A 17,758-nucleotide genomic window follows, 5' to 3' on the forward strand; every position below is an offset into this window, starting at 1 on the left:
CAGCGTAGTAAGATGCTACAGTCACTGCTTGTCTTCTCTGTGCTATTCTGCCTTCCCTGTGACCCCCCTACATTATGTGTGCTAATCATAATGTCCTGGCCTTTACTCTTTACATTATTGATAGCATGATCTTCTAAAATGTGATTCAAGTGTGTAAACTCCAAAAGAGCAGGAGATTTATTTCTCTTATTCACTGTTACATCCCCAGCCTCTAGAATAAGGCTTGGAACATATTAAATGCTCACTGGGTATCTGTTTAATGAATGAGTGAACTTCTCCTTCCCTCAAAAATCCTCATTGAGGTTCATAGAACTTCAGGATAAACTTCAACCTCCTCACAGAGGCCTCAGTCCTCTGGATATGCCTATATCTTTTCAGCATAATCTCTGGGGTTCCCCATGTGTGCCACAGGCTTTACTCATCCTGAAACCATTCTGAATTCCCAAAACAAGTGATGCTCCACATTTTCTCACATTCTCCTGCTTTTGTTTCTACGGCCTGTAATGACCCCTCCTCATCTTTCACTATCTCTTAAACCATCTCCAATGCTTGGCTCAAGCCTCACTGACTCTGGGAAGTCATGTAAGGAGGGTCCCTCCTGCTGAGTTAAGCAGTCCGTCCTCCACAGCACCCTTGGCTTCCATTCTCCCCATGCTGACACTATGCATTGTAATTGTGTCTCCCCTACAGACAGTGAATTCCTTGAGGCCAGGGATTGCTTCTTTTATGACACACAGTAGATGCTAATGAATTAAGAATCACTGTGAGAGTTGAAGGAGATACTAAGTAGGACATGCTTAGTTCATAATAGCCATTCAGTAATACCTTCCTTCCAATGAAAGCTATGTATCACTGTCCTGAGTTTTCTTAGAGAGATTAAGAAAAAGGAAACTAGGACGCCACAAATATTGTTATGCTTAAAAAAGGTTTTAGGATACAAAACCTCAATCAAAGTTAACATCAACAGTAATGGACAAAATGGCATCCTGTGCCCCTTGATGCCATGTGCTGGCAGTAAAGGATACAGCACTGCTTCTGTAGTATTCATATCAAAACACATACCTGAATCTAATGTGACAGAACATCACACAAATCCAAATTGAAGGATATTCTGTAATATAAATGGCTATTTTAAAAAAATGTCAATGCTATGAAAGACCACCACAAATAAATGCTAAGAAACTATTAGGATTACAAGAGGCTAAAGAGACATGAAAACTAAATGCAATGGGATCCGATTGGAGCCTGGAGCAGATTAATGACATGCTATAAATCACACTACTGGGACAACTGGCAAAATTTTAATGAGAACCGAGGATTAGATAATAGTTTTGTATTATTCTGAAGAATTTAGGGAGATAAAGGAGCATGACTTCTCCAACTCTCAAATCATTCATTACAACTATGTAAGAATGTGTGTATATTAATAAATACATGCCTATGTGCACATATATAAATATAAGAGAGAAGAGAAATGATAAAAAATCAAGTGTAGTAAAATGTAACAGTTGGTGAATCCAGACAAAGTGGATTCAGGAGTTCTTTGTACCACTTTTGCAATCTTTAAAGGAAAAGGTTCTATGACTCATATTAAATGATTTGCTAAAGTGAACAGAAAAATTGGGACAATCACCAAGACATGCTATGTTTCACCATTACGATGATTTCTTGAGTTTTGTTCCATCCTTACAGATTACACTATTTTACTATATTTGGTATATCATTTAACAAAACAAAATTTCACCTTCTACAGTACTGGTCAGTACCTTCTATTAAAAGTAGAATTTTAAAAAGCACATGGGAATTGATTAATGGCTACTGAGGCATAAAGCACTGCTTAGAGAAGTTGCTTCCTCTATTCACACACTTGAGATAGCATTTAAAATCATTATAGAAAATCACATCTTGAATGGTAATAAAGGCTGTAGCGAAGTAATACAAATTGCTTTCCCAGAAGTAATAAGAAAAAATAAAAATTTATTCCGAAGGAAAAATATATGTGTACCTTAGAATTAATTGAATATTTTAGAGGAATAGCTCCTTCTTTCATTGAACTTCTTTGTTAAATTGAAGTTCTTTATTCTATCTTAATTAAAAGCAATGTACAATTCTCCTGAAATGCTAGCAATGTTGCCAATATCTACATGGTTCAGTTGAAGGTCTAATGCAGGACTTTCCAACCTCAATACTATTGACATTTTAGGCCAGAGAGTTCTTTGTTGTGCGTCCTTTGCACTGTCCTATGTTCAGCAGCAACCCTGACCTTCACCCACAAGATACCAATAACAGTCCTTCCCAGTGTGACAACAAAAAATGTTTTCAGACATTGCCAAATGTCCCTGGGGGACAAAATAGACCCAGTTGAGAACCACCGGTCTAAGATGGTATAATTTAGATAACATTTTCCCCTATTTTGAAAGTTACTTTTAGATGATAAATACAATGTCTGGAAAATAAAAATTAACTACTGCAATATCTTGCTAGTGTCTATCTAGTGGACACAATCCAAAACGTTTCACCTTCTGCATTGTAACTGAAGCCTTGTATCCCTTTCTACAGAAAGGCTGCCTTAGTATGTTCTTGACTTCCGAAACCCATAATGTGCATCCCTACCTGCACTATAAATGTGTATGATTTTCTCCTTGGTGCAATATATCCCCATCATTGGGATAACACAGTTGAAGCAGTACACTCCTGTTAAGTGTGTGACTGGCCAGAGCTGAAGGGATGGATCGAAGGTGCACAACTGATAAAGACAGACTCAATCCAGAGGCTAGGTGTTATTGTATGGCTGGCTATCTTTGGGTAATAAGCAAGTGAAACAAAGAAAGTTACCTTAAAATGAGAAAAAGCAGACAAGCAGCCAATGAGAAAGGGAGAGGGTGAGTGGGCCAGCTCAGAGGCATAACCTCCATGAAGTCTATTAAAAAAAATCACTCCAGTTCTATAACATCTCTATGTTAACAGATAGTAACCGTACTAGTTGGGGTGAGGATTTAATAACTGCTGAATTACTATGTTGTATACTTGAAACCAATATAATATTGTGTATCAACTATACTTCAATAAAAACAAAATGCACTTGAAAAAAATCACTCAAGTTTCTCCTTCCTTTGAACTTCTTTTATTAGTGGCATGATTATCAGAAAGTCACTTAATATCTCAGCATCTCAGTTTACTCATTTGGAAGGCCTCAGTTACTCAGTTACTCAAGGGAAGGGCCATAAAATAGTTAATTATTCTTCAGCTCAAATATCTATTATATTAATTATTGATACTGTCCTTTGACATTGTTTTATATTGTAATTTAACTGAATTATGACTTGAATTGTCCTGAACACATTTTCCCAATTAACGTAGATGCTTCCTGATGGCAGGGCTAGAATACTCTACTTACTTCCTTAGGAAGGAGTGATCACAAACTACAGAGGGTGAATCCCTGGGAATCACTGAGTTATATAAAAAGGGATGAGTGTTTTCAGATTGACTAGATAGATATATTCCTTGTTACCTGCCTTCTTAGACGCCAGGACTGATTCAGTATCTCATTTCTCACATTCTTATGTTCAAAAGGCTAAATCAAATAGGCATGCAAAATTCTAGTGAAGTAAGCACAGTCTTGCAGAAGAACTATTAATATGTGAGAAAGAAATGTGTCTGAATCAAACATGCAGACTTCCTACTCTTGTGTAATGAATGGAGGGCTCTTAATAAAATAATATGACAGTTAATTTTATGTGTCATCTTGACTGGGCCATGAGATAGATTCCCAGCCATTTGGTCAGTTATTCTGGGTGTGTTTTTTACAGCATTTCTGGATGAGATTAACATTTGAATTGGTTGACTGGGTAAAGCAGATTGCCCTCCCTAACAGGTGGGGCCTCAACCAGTCAGTTGAAGAACTCAATAAACAAAAAGAATAAGTAAGGGGGATCTTCTTCTGCCTGATTGCCTTCAGTTGGGACATTGATATTTATGCCTTTGGACTTGAAACATTGACTCTTCTTAGGTCTCCAGACTGTCAGTGCTGTCTGCCTGGAACTTAACACCACTGGTTCTCGTAATTCTGAGGTCTTAGACTTAGACTGGAACTACACCATTGACTCTACTGGGTTTCCAGCTTGCCAAGTACAAAGTACATCCCATAAAAGGGCCCACTTTCCCATTGATTCCCATTACTGAAATTTTCTAATAGTGGGTAGAGAATTTCTATCCATTGGTTTGATAAAAAATTTAACAATCTCAGATTTGATAAAGCAAAAAAATTAAATTGAATTAAATGCTACAATTAAGAGTCTTCAGGCCATTATATGCAAGATTCCTTCTTTATCAATTCTGAATAAAGATTCCATACATCAGAATGTCATAGATTAGATAATATTGATAATAATTATATAATAGTGATAGTAAAATCTTGGACAGATGAACTGTTCTGTTTGTATTTATCAATCACAGAAACAAAGAATTTCTCTATGGAGACATCTGTGACAAATGAAATGTTCTGGATTGTTCTGCAGAGAGATAAAGGTAAGAATTTCAACACTTGAAAGAACTATTGCATTTATTACCCATAAAGTAGAAATTCTTAAAAAGGAGTATAATTAGTAATTTCAGGAAAATTAGTGTAGACGTAATTGTTATTCAGGGCTTTTCAAAAAATTTTACTTATACTTACTATATAAAATCTTTTCACTGCCTTGAAATAAAAAGTGGTCTGGTAAATGGTATACTTCTGATATAAACTAAAGTATTATTACTTTTTCAAAATTTCAATTTACATACTACTATTCAGCAATGTGCTACGAAACAAGCAAAGCATACCTTTACTAGATTAATTACCATCTAAGAAGGTTTAATTATGTTAGCAGAAATAACTAACAGTTTATCAATGGACATCTTCAGATATGAATAGTCTATGAATTCATACTCACAAGTTATTATAGATTTTTTTTGGTATCATTAATCTACAATTACATGAAGGATATTATGTTTACTAGATTCTACCCATCACCAAGCCCCCCCACATACCCAAATACAGTCACTGTCCATCAGCCGAGTAAGATGCTATAGAATCACTACTTGTCTTCTCTGTGTTGTACAGCCCTCTCTTTGCTCCCCACCCCACATTATACATGCTAATCATAGTGCCCTCTTTCTTTCCCCCCCACCTCCTTATCCCTCCCTTCCCACCCATCCTCTCCTGTCCCTTTCCCTTTGGTAATGGTTAGTCTATTCTTGGGTTCTGTGACTCTGCTGCTGTTTTGCTCCTTCAGTTTTTCTCTTTTTTCTTATACTCCACAGAGGAGTGAAATCATTTGATATTTGTCTTTCTTCACCTGGCTTATTTCACTGAGCATAATACCCTCTAGCTCCAACCATGCTGTTGCAAATGGTAGGATTTGTTTTCTTCTTATGGCTGAATAATATTCAATTGTGTATTTGTACCACATCTTCTTTATCCATTCATCTACAGATGGACACTTAGGTTGCTTACAATACTTGGCTATTGTAATAGTGCTGCGATAAGCATAGGGGCGCATATATCTTTTTCAAACTGGGCTGCTGCATTCTTAGGATAAATTCCTAGGAGTGGAATTTCTGGGTCAAATGGTATTTCTATTTTGAGCTTTTTGAGGAACCTCCATACTGCTTTCCACAATGGTTGAACTAGTTTACATTCCCACCAGCAGTGTAGGAAGGTTCCCTTTTCTCCACAACCTCACCAGCATTTGTTGTTGTTTGTCTTTTGGATGGTCGCGATCCTTACTGGTGTGAGGTGATATCTCATTGTGGTTTTAATTTGCATTTCTCTGATGACAAGCGATGTGGAGCATCTTTTCATGTGTCTGTTGGCCATCTGAATTTCTTTGGAGAACTGTCTGTTCAGCTCCTCTGACCATTTTTAATTGGATTATTTGCTTTTTGTTTGTTGAAGTGCTTGAGCTCTTTATATATTTTGGATGTCAACCCTTTATCTGATCTTTCATTTATGAATATATTCTCCCATACTGTAGGATGTCTTTTTGTTCTACTGGTGGTATCCTTTGATGTACAGAAGCTTTTCAGCTTGATATAGTCCCACTTGTTCATTTGTGCTTTTGTTTCCCTTCCCTGGGGAGATATGCTCATGAAGAAGTCACTCATGTTTATGTCCAAGAGATTTTTGCCTATGTTTTTTCTAAGAGTTTTATGGTTTCATGACTTACATTCAGGTCTTTGATCCATTTCAAATTTACTTTTGTATATGGGGTTAGACAATGGTCCAGTTTCATTCTCTTACATGTAGCTGTCCAGTTTTGCCAACACCAGCTGTTCAAGAGGCTGTCATTTCCCCATTGTATGTCCATGGCTCCTTTATTGTATATTAATTGACCATATATATTTGGGTTAATATCTGGACTCTCTATTCTGTTCCACTGGTCTGTGGCTCTGTTCTTGTGCCAGTACCAAATTGTCTTGATTACTGTGGCTTTGTAGTAGAGCTTGAAGTTGGGAAGCAAGATCCCCCTCGTCCCCCACTTTATTCTTCCTTCTCAGGATTGTTTTGGCTATTCGGGGTCTTTTGTGGTTCCATATGAATTTTAGAACTATTTGTTCCAGTTAGTTGAAGAATGCTGTTGGTATTTTGATAGGGATTGCATTGAATCTGTAGATGGCTTTAGGCAGGATGGCCATTTTGACAATATTAATTCTTCCTAGCCAAGAGCTTGGGATGAGTTTCCATTTGTTAGTGACCTCTTTAATTTCTCTTAAGAGTATCTTGTAGTTTTCAGGGTATGGTCTTTCACTTCCTTGGTTAGGTTTATTCCTAGGTATTTTATTCTTTTTGATCCAATCGTGAATGAAATTGTTTTCCTGATTTCTCTTTCTGCTAGTTCATCATTAGTGTATAGGAAAGCAACAGATTTCTGTGGATTAATTTTGTATCCTGCAACTTCGCTGAATTCAGATATTTGTTCTAGTAGTTTTGGAGTGGAGTCTTTAGGGTTTTTTATGTACAGTATCATGTCATTTGCAAACAGTGATAGTTTGACCTCTTCTTTACCAATCTGGATGCCTTGTACTTCTTTGTTCTGTCTGATTGCCATGGCTAGGACCTCCACTACTATGTTGAATAACAGTGGGGAGAGTGGGCATTCCTGTCTTGTTCCCAATCTTAGAGGGAAAGTTTTCAGCTTCTCTCTGTAAAGTATGATGTTGGCTGTGGGTTTGTCATATATGGCCTTTATTATGTTGAGGTACTTGCCCTCTATACCCATTTTGTTGAGAGTTTTTATCATGAATGGATGTTGAATTTTGTCGAATGCTTTTTCAGTGTCTATGGAGATGATCACATGGTTTTTGTCCTTCTTTTTGTTGATGTGGTGGATGATGTTGATGGATTTTCGAATGTTCTACCATCCTTGCATCCCTGGGATGAATCCTACTTGGTCGTGGTGTAAGAACCTTTTGATATATTTTTGAATTCGATTTGCTAATATTTTGTTGAGTATTTTTGCATCTACACTCATCAGGGATATTGGTCTGTAATTTTATTTTTTTGTGGGGTCTTTGCCTGGTTTTGGTATCAGAGTGATGCTGGCTTCATAGAATGAGTTTGGGAGTATTCCCTCCTCTTCTATTTTTTGGAAAACTTTAAGGAGAATGGGTATTATGTCTTCTGTATATGCCTGATAAAATTCAGTGGTGAATCCATCTGGCCTGGGGGTTTTGTTCTTGGGTAGTTTTTTGATTACCAATTCAATTTCATTGCTGGTAATTGGTCTGTTTAGATTTTCTGTTTCTTCCTTTGTCAGCATTGGAAGATTGTATTTTTCTAGGAAGTTGTCTATTTCTTCTAGGTTTTCCAGCTTGTTAGTATAGAGATTCTCATAGTATTCTCTAATAATTCTTTGTATTTCTGTGGGGTGTGTCATGATTTTTCCTTTCTCATTTCTGATTCTGTTGCTGTGTGTAGATTCTCTTCTTCTCTTAATAAGTCTGGCTAGCAAAACAACAAATTTGACTGAATCTATATTGTTGGAACTCAACCAAGAATTAGGAGAAGTGCAAGTTGCAGTGCTCCAAAATTGTGCGACTATAGACTATATACTGTTAAAAGAACATATGGGATGTGAACAGTTCCCACGAATATGTCGTTTTAATTTGTCTGATTCTTCTCAAACTATTCAAATTCAGTTAGACAATATCTATCATATCATTGATAAGTTTTCACAAATGCCTAGGGTACCTAACTGGTTTTCTTGGATTCACTGGATATGGCTGGTAATTGTAGGTCTGCTTTTGTTATGTATCTGTATTCCTATTTTGTTAATGTGTGTACGCAATTTAATTAGTAGTTTGTTAAAACCTATACATGCTTATGTTACTTTACAAGAAGTTATGTCAAAGAAATAATCAATCTTCCCATGTTTTCTTCCGTCTGCTACTTCTATAGCTTTTCTTTTTCCTTCCTAATTACAACCCTTAAGTAGAATTCATGCCTCACATTGAAATTACCGAGTATTATAAGTCTTCCTAGTGGTAACGATACCTCAAGAGAAATGCTGGGCATAGAAGCCACAGGGCATGAATCTGCAAATAAGTAAAAAGCTAACTTTTTAAAAGAATATTGCTTCTCTCTCACTTACCAACTTTACATTTCCCTGTATGGCCCTGGAAGATGACTGGTTAGCCAGACACGGGTAAGATTCCTCAAGGGAGGAACAACTTAAGACAGGCACAGTTGCAGGGGGGCCATCAGGTGAGAAATTGGGGATCAACAGAGGTGAGGCTTAGAAACTCACCCCCCCTGTTTTGAGAGAAATCTTCTGCATCTGTGGATGTTTTGTTGCCCTTGTCTAGCCTGGATTAATACTCAGTCTATAGGCACAGACCTGGTCATCTACATTTGCCCTCTTACAGCACTAAATTATGTTTTCTACCTTTATCTTGCATCTACCTACCACGTCAGCATTTCATTAAAAAAAAAAAGGGAGAAATGTGGGATTCACATATAAATCAAGTATAAAAATCAAACAAGAGAGGTGGAGCCAAGATGGCAGCGTGAGTAGAGCAGCAGAAATCTCCTCCCAAAACCACATTTATTTATGAAAATATAAAAAAGACAACTCTTCCTAAAATAGAGACCAGAGGACATAGGACAACATCCAGACCACATCCACACCTACGAGAACCCAGCGCCTCGCGAAGGGGGTAAGATACAAGCCCCGGCCCGGCGGGACCCGAGCGCCACTCCCCCCAGCCCCCAGCAGGAGGAGAGGAGTCAGCAGGGAGGGAGAAGGAGCCCAGGACTACTGAACACACAGCCCCAGCCATCCAGACCAGAGCGCAGACACAGTGCATGCATGGGGTCCTGGATACTAGGGAAACAGGGCGGCAGGACTGGTGAGTGGGTGCCTGAGGCTGATGCTGGAGAACAAAGAAATGGGAGTGGCTTTTTTTTTTTTTTTTTGGCGAGTGCTTTTTGGAAGCCTTAAAGGGACAGGGACCCCAATGCTAGGGAAACAGGGCAGCGAGACTGGTGAACGGGTGCCTGAGACTGGCACCTGAGGACAAAGAAAATTGCACGTTTTTCCTTTTTTTAAAAAAATTATTTATTTAATTTTTTAATTTTCTTTTGTTGTTGCTGTTGTTGTTTTGGTTTGGAGAGTGCATTTTGGAAGTCTTAAAGGGGCAGGACAGGACACTTAGCCCAGCGGCAGGGAATCTGGGGATCTCTGGGCACTCTAACCCCCTGGGCAGCAGGGAGCACAGAGGCCCCTTACGGAGATAGTCTTCCAGCTGCTCCCCCTCCAATGCGGCTCCACCATTTTGGAGGAGCAGCCTGAGCCAGGCCACGCCCACAGCAACAGCAGAGATAAAATCCACAGCAACCGGGCAGGAAGCAGAAGCCCTGTCTGCACACAGCTGCCAAGCACAAGCCACTAGAGGTCGCTATTCTCCCAGGAGAGGAAGACCACAAACCAACAAGAAGGGAAGCCCTTCCAGTGGTCACTCGTACCAGCTCTGCAAACTATCTCTATCACCATGAAATGGCAAAACTACAGGCAGACAAAGATCACAGAGACAACACCTGAGAAGGAGACAGACCTAACCAGTCTTCCTGAAAAAGAATTCAAAATAAAAATCATGAACACACTGATGGAGATGCAGAGAAAAATGCAAGAGCAATGGGATGAGATGCAGAGAAAAATGCAAAAGCAATGGGATGAAGTCCGGAGGGAGATCACAGATGTCAGGAAGGAGATCACAGAAGTGAAACAAACCCTGGAAGGATTTATAAGCAGAATGGATAAGATGCAAGAGGCCATTGAAAGAATAGAAACCTGAGAAGAGGAACGTTTAGAAGCTTACATAGAGACAGATAAAAGGATCTCCAGGAACGAAACAATACTAAGAGAACTATGTGACCAATCGAAAAGGAATATCCATATTATAGGGGTACCAGAAGAAGAAGAGAGAGGAAAAGGGACATAAAGTATCTTGGAAGAAATAACTGCTGAAAACTTCCCCAAACTGGGGGAGGAAATAATTGAACAGACCACGGAAATACACAGAACCCCCAACAGAAAGGATACAAGGAGGACAACACCAAGACACATAATAATTAAAATGGCAAAGATCAAGGACAAGGAAAGAGTTGTAAAGGCAGTTAGAGATAAAAAGGTCACCTATAAAGGAAAACCCATCAAGCTAACATCAGAATTCTCAGCAGAAACCCTACAGGCCAGAAGAGAATGGCATGATATATTTAATGCAATGAAACAGAAGGGACTTGAAACAAGGATACTGTATCCAGCACGACTATCATTTAAATATGATGGTGGAATTAAACAATTCCCAGACAAGCAAAAGCTGAGGGAATTTGCTTCCCACAAACCACCTCTACAGGGCATCTTACAGGGACTGCTCTAGATGGGAGCACTCCTAAAAAGAGCACAGAACAAAACACATAACATATGAAGAATAGAGGAGGAGGAATAAGAAGGGAGAGAAGAAAAGAATCTCCAGACAGTGTATATAACAGTTCAATAAGCGAGCTAAGTTAGACAGTAAGATACTAAAGAGGCTAACCTTGAACCTTTGGTAACCACGAATCTAAAGCCTGCAATGACAAAAAGTACATATCTCTCAATAGTCACCCTAAATGTAAATGGACTTAATGCACCAATCAAAAGACACAGAGTAATAGAATGGATAAAAAAGCAAGACCCATCTATATGCTGCTTACAAGAAACTCACCTCAAACCCAAAGACATGCACAGACTAAAAGTCAAGGGATGGAAAAACATATTTCAGGCAAACAACAGTGAGAAGAAAGCAGGGGTTGCAGTACTAATATCAGACAAAATAGACTTCAAAACAAAGAAAGTAACAAGAGATAAAGAAGGATACTACATAATGATAAAGGGCTCAGTCTGACAAGAGGATATAACCATTCTAAATATATATGCACCCAACACAGGAGCACCAGCATATGTGAAACAAATACTAACAGAATTAAGAGGGAAATAGACTGCAATGCATTCATTTTAGGAGACTTCAATACACCACTCACCCCAAAGGATAGATCCACCGGGCAGAAAATAAGTAAGGACACACAGGCACTGAACAACACACTAGAACAGATGGACCTAATAGACATCTATAGAACTCTACATCCAAAAGCAACACGATATACATTCTTCTCAAGTGCACATGGAACATTCTCCAGAATAGACCACATACTAGCTCACAAAAAGAGCCTAAGTAAATTTGAAAATATTGAAATTCTACCAACCGATTTTTCAGACCACAAAGGTATAAAACTAGAAAGAAATTCTACAAAGAAAACAAAAAGGCTCACAAACACAATGGAGGCTTAACAACATGCTTCTAAATAATCAATGGATCAATGAACAAATCAAAATAGAGATCAAGGAATATATAGAAACAAATGACAACAACAACACAAAGCCCCAAGTTCTGTGGGACACAGCGAAAGCAGTTTTAAGAGGAAAGTATATAGCGATCCAGGCACACTTGAAGAAGGAAGAACAATCCCAAATGAATAGTCTAACATCACAATTATCGAAACTGGAAAAAGAAGAACAAATGAGGCCTAAAGTCAGCAGAAGGAGGGACATAATGAAGATCAGAGAAGAAATAAACAAAATTGAGAAAAATAAAACAATAGCAAAAATCAACAAAACCAAGAGCTGGTTCTTTGAGAAAATAAACAAAATAGATAAGCCTCTAGCCAAACTTATTAAGAGAAAAAGAGAATCAACACAAATCAATAGCATCAGAAATGAGAACGGAATAATCATGAGACTCCACAGAAATAAAAAGAATTATTAAACACTACTATGAAAACCTATATGCCAACAAGCTGGAAAACCTAGAAGAAATGGACACCTTCCTAGAAAAATACAACCTTCCAAGACTGACCAAAGAAGAAACACAAAAGTTAAACAAACCAATTACGAGCAAAGAAATTGAAACGGTAATCAAAAAACTACCGAAGAACAAAACCCCAGGGCTGGACGGATTTATCTCGGAATTTTATCAGACACACAGAGAAGACATAATACCCATTCTCCTTAAAGTGTTCCAAAAAATAGAAGAGGAGGGAATACTCCCAAACTCATTCTATGAAGCCAACATCACCCTAATACCAAAACCAGGCAAAGACCCCACGAAAAAAGAAAATTACAGACCAATATCCCTGATGAATGTAGATGTAAAAATACTTAATAAAATATTAGCAAACTGAATTCAAAAGTATATCAAAAGGATCATACAGCATGACCAAGTGGGATTCATCCCAGGGATGCAAGGATGGTATAACATTCGAACGTCCATCAACATCATCCACCACATCAACAAAAAGAAAGACAAAAACCACATGATCATCTCCATAGATGCTGAAAAAGCATTTGACAAAGTTCAATATCCATTCATGATAAAAACTCTCAGCAAAATGGAAATAGAGGGCAAGTACCTCAACATAATAAAGGCCATATATGATAAACCCACAGCCAACATTATACTGAACAGCGAGAAGCTGAAAGCATTTCTGCTGAGATCAGGAACTAGATAGGGATGCCCACTCTCCCCACTGCTATTTAACATAGTACTGGAGGTCCTAGCCACGGCAATCAGACAAAACAAAGAAATACAAGGAATCCAGATTGGTAAAGAAGAAGTTAAACTGTCACTATTTGCAGATGATATGATATTGTACATAAAAAACCCTAAAGACTCCAATCCAAAACTACTAGAACTGATATCGGAATACAGCAAAGTTGCAGGATACAAAATTAACACACAGAAATCTGTAGCTTTCCTATACACTAACAATGAACCAATAGAAAGAAAAATCAGGAAAACCATTCTATTCACAATTGCATCAAAAAGAATAAAATACCTAGGAATAAACCTAACCAAAGAATGGAAAGACCTATACTCTGAAAACTACAAGTCACTCTTAAGAGAAATTAAAGGGGACACTAACAAATGGAAACTCATCCCATGCTCATGGTTAGGAAGAATTAATATAATCAAAATGGTCATCCTGCCCAATGCAATATACAGATTTAATGCAATCCCTATCACATTACCAGCAACATTCTTCAATGAACTGGAGCAAATAATTCAAAAATTCATATGGAAACACCAAAGACCCCGAATAGCCAAAGCAATCCTGAAAAAGAAGAATAAAGTTGGGGGGGGGATCTCATTCCCCAACTTCAAGCTCTACTACAAAGCCATAGTAATCAAGACAATTTGGTACTGGCACAAGAACAGAGCCACAGACCAGTGGAACAGATTAGAGACTCCAGATATTAACCCAAACATATATGGTCAATTAATATTTGATAAAGGAGCCATGGACATACAATGGCGAAATGACAGTCTCTTCAACAGATGGTGCTGGCAAAACTGGACAGCTACATGTAGGAGAATGAAACTGGATCATTGTCTAACCCCATATACAAAAGTAAACTCAAAATGGATCAAAGACCTGTATGTAAGTCATGAAACCATTAAAGTGTTAGAAAAACACATAGGCAAAAACCTCTTAGACATAAACATGAGTGACCTCTTCTTGAACATATCTCCCCGGGCAAGGAAAACAACAGTAAAAATGAACAAGTGGGAGTATATTAAGCTGAAAAGCTTCTGTACAGCAAAAGACAGCATCAACAGAACAAAAAGGAACCCTACAGTATGGAAGAATATATTTGAAAATGACAGATCCGATAAAGGCTTGACGCCCAGAATATATAAAGAGCCCACATGCCTCAACCAACAAAAAACAAATAACCCAATTAAAAAATGTGCAGAGGAACTGAACAGACAGTTCTCTAAAAAAGAAATACAGATGGCCAACAGACACATGAAAAGATGCTCCACATCGCTAATTATCAGAGAAATGCAAATTAAAACTACAATGAGGTATCACCTCACACCAGTAAGGATAGCTGCCATCCAAAAGACAAACAACAACAAATGTTGGCGAGGCTGTGGAGAAAGGGGAACCCTCCTACACTGCTGGTGGGAATGTAAATTAGTTCAGCCATTGTGGAAAGCAGTATGGAAGTTCATCAAAATGCTCAAAACAGACCTACCATTTGACCCAGGAATTCCACTCCTAGGACTTTATCCTAAGAACGCAGCAATCAAGTTTGAGAAAGACAGATGCACCCCTATGTTTATCACAGCACTATTTACAATAGCCAAGAATTGGAAGCAACCTAAATGTCCATCGGTAGATGAATGGATAAAGATGATGTGGTATATATACAGAATGGAATACTACTCAGCCATAAGAACAGGGCAAATCCTACCATTTGCAGCAACATGGATGGAGGTGGAGAGTATTATGCTCAGTGAAATAAGCCAAGTAGAGAAAGAGAAATACCAAATGATTTCAATCATCTGTAGAGTATAAGAACAAAGGAAAAACTGAAGGATCAAAACAGCAGTGGAATTACAGAACCCAAAAATGGACTAACAGGCACCAAAGGGAAAGGGACTGGGGAGGATGGATGGGCAGGGAGGGTTAAGGGGTGGGAAGAAGAAAGGGGGTATTAAGATTAGCATGAATGGGGTGGGGAGGGAGAAAGGGGAGGGCTGTACAACACAGAGAGGACAAGTAGTGACTCTACAACATTTTGCTATGCTGATGGACAGTGACTGTAATGTAGTTTATAGGGGGGACCTGGTATAGGGGAGAGCCTAGTAAACATAGTATTCTTCAGGTAAGTGTAGATTAAAGATTAATAAAAAAAAAAGAAAGAAAGAAAGAAAAGAGGGATTACTCCTTGATAGGATAAAACTAATGGTAAATCAAAGATTAACACATGCTTTAAATATACATAATTTTGATCACTTAAAGGGTGTCAGATGATCGGCTATGGAGGTACACTTTTCTGATAATATTCCTTTCTCTTAATAAAAAAAAAAAAAAAAAGCAGTTCCTGTGTGGTGACCTCCAATGAGTTCTACACAATGGTATAAAGGGCATATCAAAGTGTGGGTAAAGGGTCTGTTTGTTTTTATACAGAAGATCAAAGCCTAATTTGGCTACTCAGAAAATGAACTAAGATACGATATGAAGAAGAACTTCCAACATCAGCACTCTCTGGAAGACTCATACCAGAAGATGATCATCAAAAAACCTCAACAAAGATCCAGGCGATGCTGCAGTTGTAGCTGCATTCATCCCACCAGTTCCTGGACTTGCCATTGGAATGAAGAAGGAGATATCTAAGCTGGCCTGTGCGTACAGTAAAACAACAAATTTGACTTTATCTATGCTGTTAGAACTCAACCAAGAATTAGCAGAAGTGCAAGTTGTAGCGCTCCAAAATCTTACAACTACAGACTATCTACGGTTAAAAGAACATATGGGATGTGAACAGTTCCCAGAAATGGGTTGCTTTAATTTGTCTGATTTCTCTCAGACTGTTCAAGTACAGTTGGACAATATCCATCATATCATAGACAAATTTTCACAAATGCCTCGGGTGCCTAACTGGTTTTCTTGGCTTCACTAGAGATGGCTGGTAATTATAGATCTGCTTTGTTTATGTAACTGTATTCCTATTATGTTAATATGTTTGTGCAATTTAGTAGTTTAAAACCTATACATGCTTAAGTTACTCTACAAGAAGATATGTCAAAGAAATAATCAATCCTCCCATGTTTTCTTCCATCTGCTACCTCTATAGCTTTTCTTCTTCCTTCCTAATTACAACCCTTAAATAGAATTCGTGCCTCATATCGACTTTACCGAGTATCATAATTCCTCCAAGTGGTAAAGATACCTCAAGACAAATGCTGGGCATAGAAGCCACAGGGCATAAATCTGCAAAGAAGAAAAAAGCTAACCTTTTCAAACAATATGGATTCTCTCTCACTCAACAAATTCACATTTCCCTGTATGGCCCTGGAAGATGACTGGTTAGCCAGAGACGGGTAAGATTCCTCAAGGGAGGAACAACCTAAGACAGGCACAGTCGCAGGGGGGCCATCAGGTGAGAAATTGGGGATCAACAGAGGTGAGGCTCAGAACCTCATCCCCCCTGCTTTGAGAGAAGTCTTCTGCATCCGTGGATGTTTTGCTGCCCTTGTCTAGCTTGGATTAATACTTAGTCCATAGGCTCACACCTGATCATCTACATTCGCCCTCTTACAGCACTAAACTATGTTTTCTACCTTTATCTTGCATCTACCTACCACTTCAGCATTTTATTAAAAATAAAAATAATAATAATAATAAAGGGAGAAATGTGGGATCCACATATAAATCAAGTATAAAAATCAAACGAATATTCATATTTGACCTGATTGTTTACAGTTCATAATGTGTGATCAAAACCTTAAGTTTCTTTGATGACTGCCCTTGTACTGTTCACCATGTAAGAACTTATTCACTATGTAAGAATTTGTTCACCATGTAAGAACTTGTTCATTATGCTTCAGAAGATTGGAGACTGACGAGAATTAGGCTTGAGATGGATTAATGATTGTGCATTGAGCATTGACTGCCCTATTCAGAATTTTATTGTTGTTAACAACCATTTGATCAATAAATATGAGAGATACCGTCTAAAAAAAATCAAACAAATAATCATATCTGACTTGATTGTTTCTAGTTCATGATGCGTGATCAAAACCGAAAGTTTCTGTGATAAATGCCCTTGTACTGTTCACCATGTAAGAATTTATTCATTATGTAAGAATTCGTTCACCATGTAAGAATTTGTTCATTATGCTTCAGAAGATTGGAGACTGACGAGAATTAGGGTTGAGATGGATTAATGATTGTACATTGAGCATTGACCCCCCTATACTGAATTTTATTGTTGTTAACAACCATTTGATCAATAAATATGAGAGATGCCCTCTCAAAAAAAAAAAGTTAAAAAAAAACATTTAGATTAAATAAAAAAAATAAAAATAAAAATAAAAATTATTAAAAATTAAAAATAAAAAAATAATAATAAAGGGAGAAATGTGGGATCCACATATAAATCAAGTATAAAAATCAAACGAATATTCATATTTGACCTGATTGTTTACAGTTCATAATGTGTGATCAAAACCTTAAGTTTCTTTGATGACTGCCCTTGTACTGTTCACCATGTAAGAACTTATTCACTATGTAAGAATTTGTTCACCATGTAAGAACTTGTTCATTATGCTTCAGAAGATTGGAGACTGACGAGAATTAGGCTTGAGATGGATTAATGATTGTGCATTGAGC

General features: G+C 37.9%; 1 protein-coding gene across 5 annotated transcripts in view; it reads right to left on the bottom strand.

The window, feature by feature from the left end:
* The window catches only part of RPGRIP1L (RPGRIP1 like), a 110,084-nt gene that overhangs the window by 33,392 nt on the left and 58,934 nt on the right, over window positions 1-17,758 (bottom strand). Inside the window, exon 24 of one of the 5 annotated variants that reach the window (XR_012126595.1) lies at window positions 4,397-4,511. The exons of the other annotated variants lie outside the window; for them this stretch is intronic. The gene's annotated coding sequence lies outside the window, so the exon portion shown is untranslated. Of the gene's footprint in view, window positions 1-4,396; window positions 4,512-17,758 lie in introns of those variants that run through there. 5 annotated transcript variants of the gene reach the window in all.

This window comes from Manis javanica, chromosome 17 (assembly GCF_040802235.1).
Source record: "Manis javanica isolate MJ-LG chromosome 17, MJ_LKY, whole genome shotgun sequence".
NCBI lineage: Eukaryota > Metazoa > Chordata > Mammalia > Pholidota > Manidae > Manis > Manis javanica.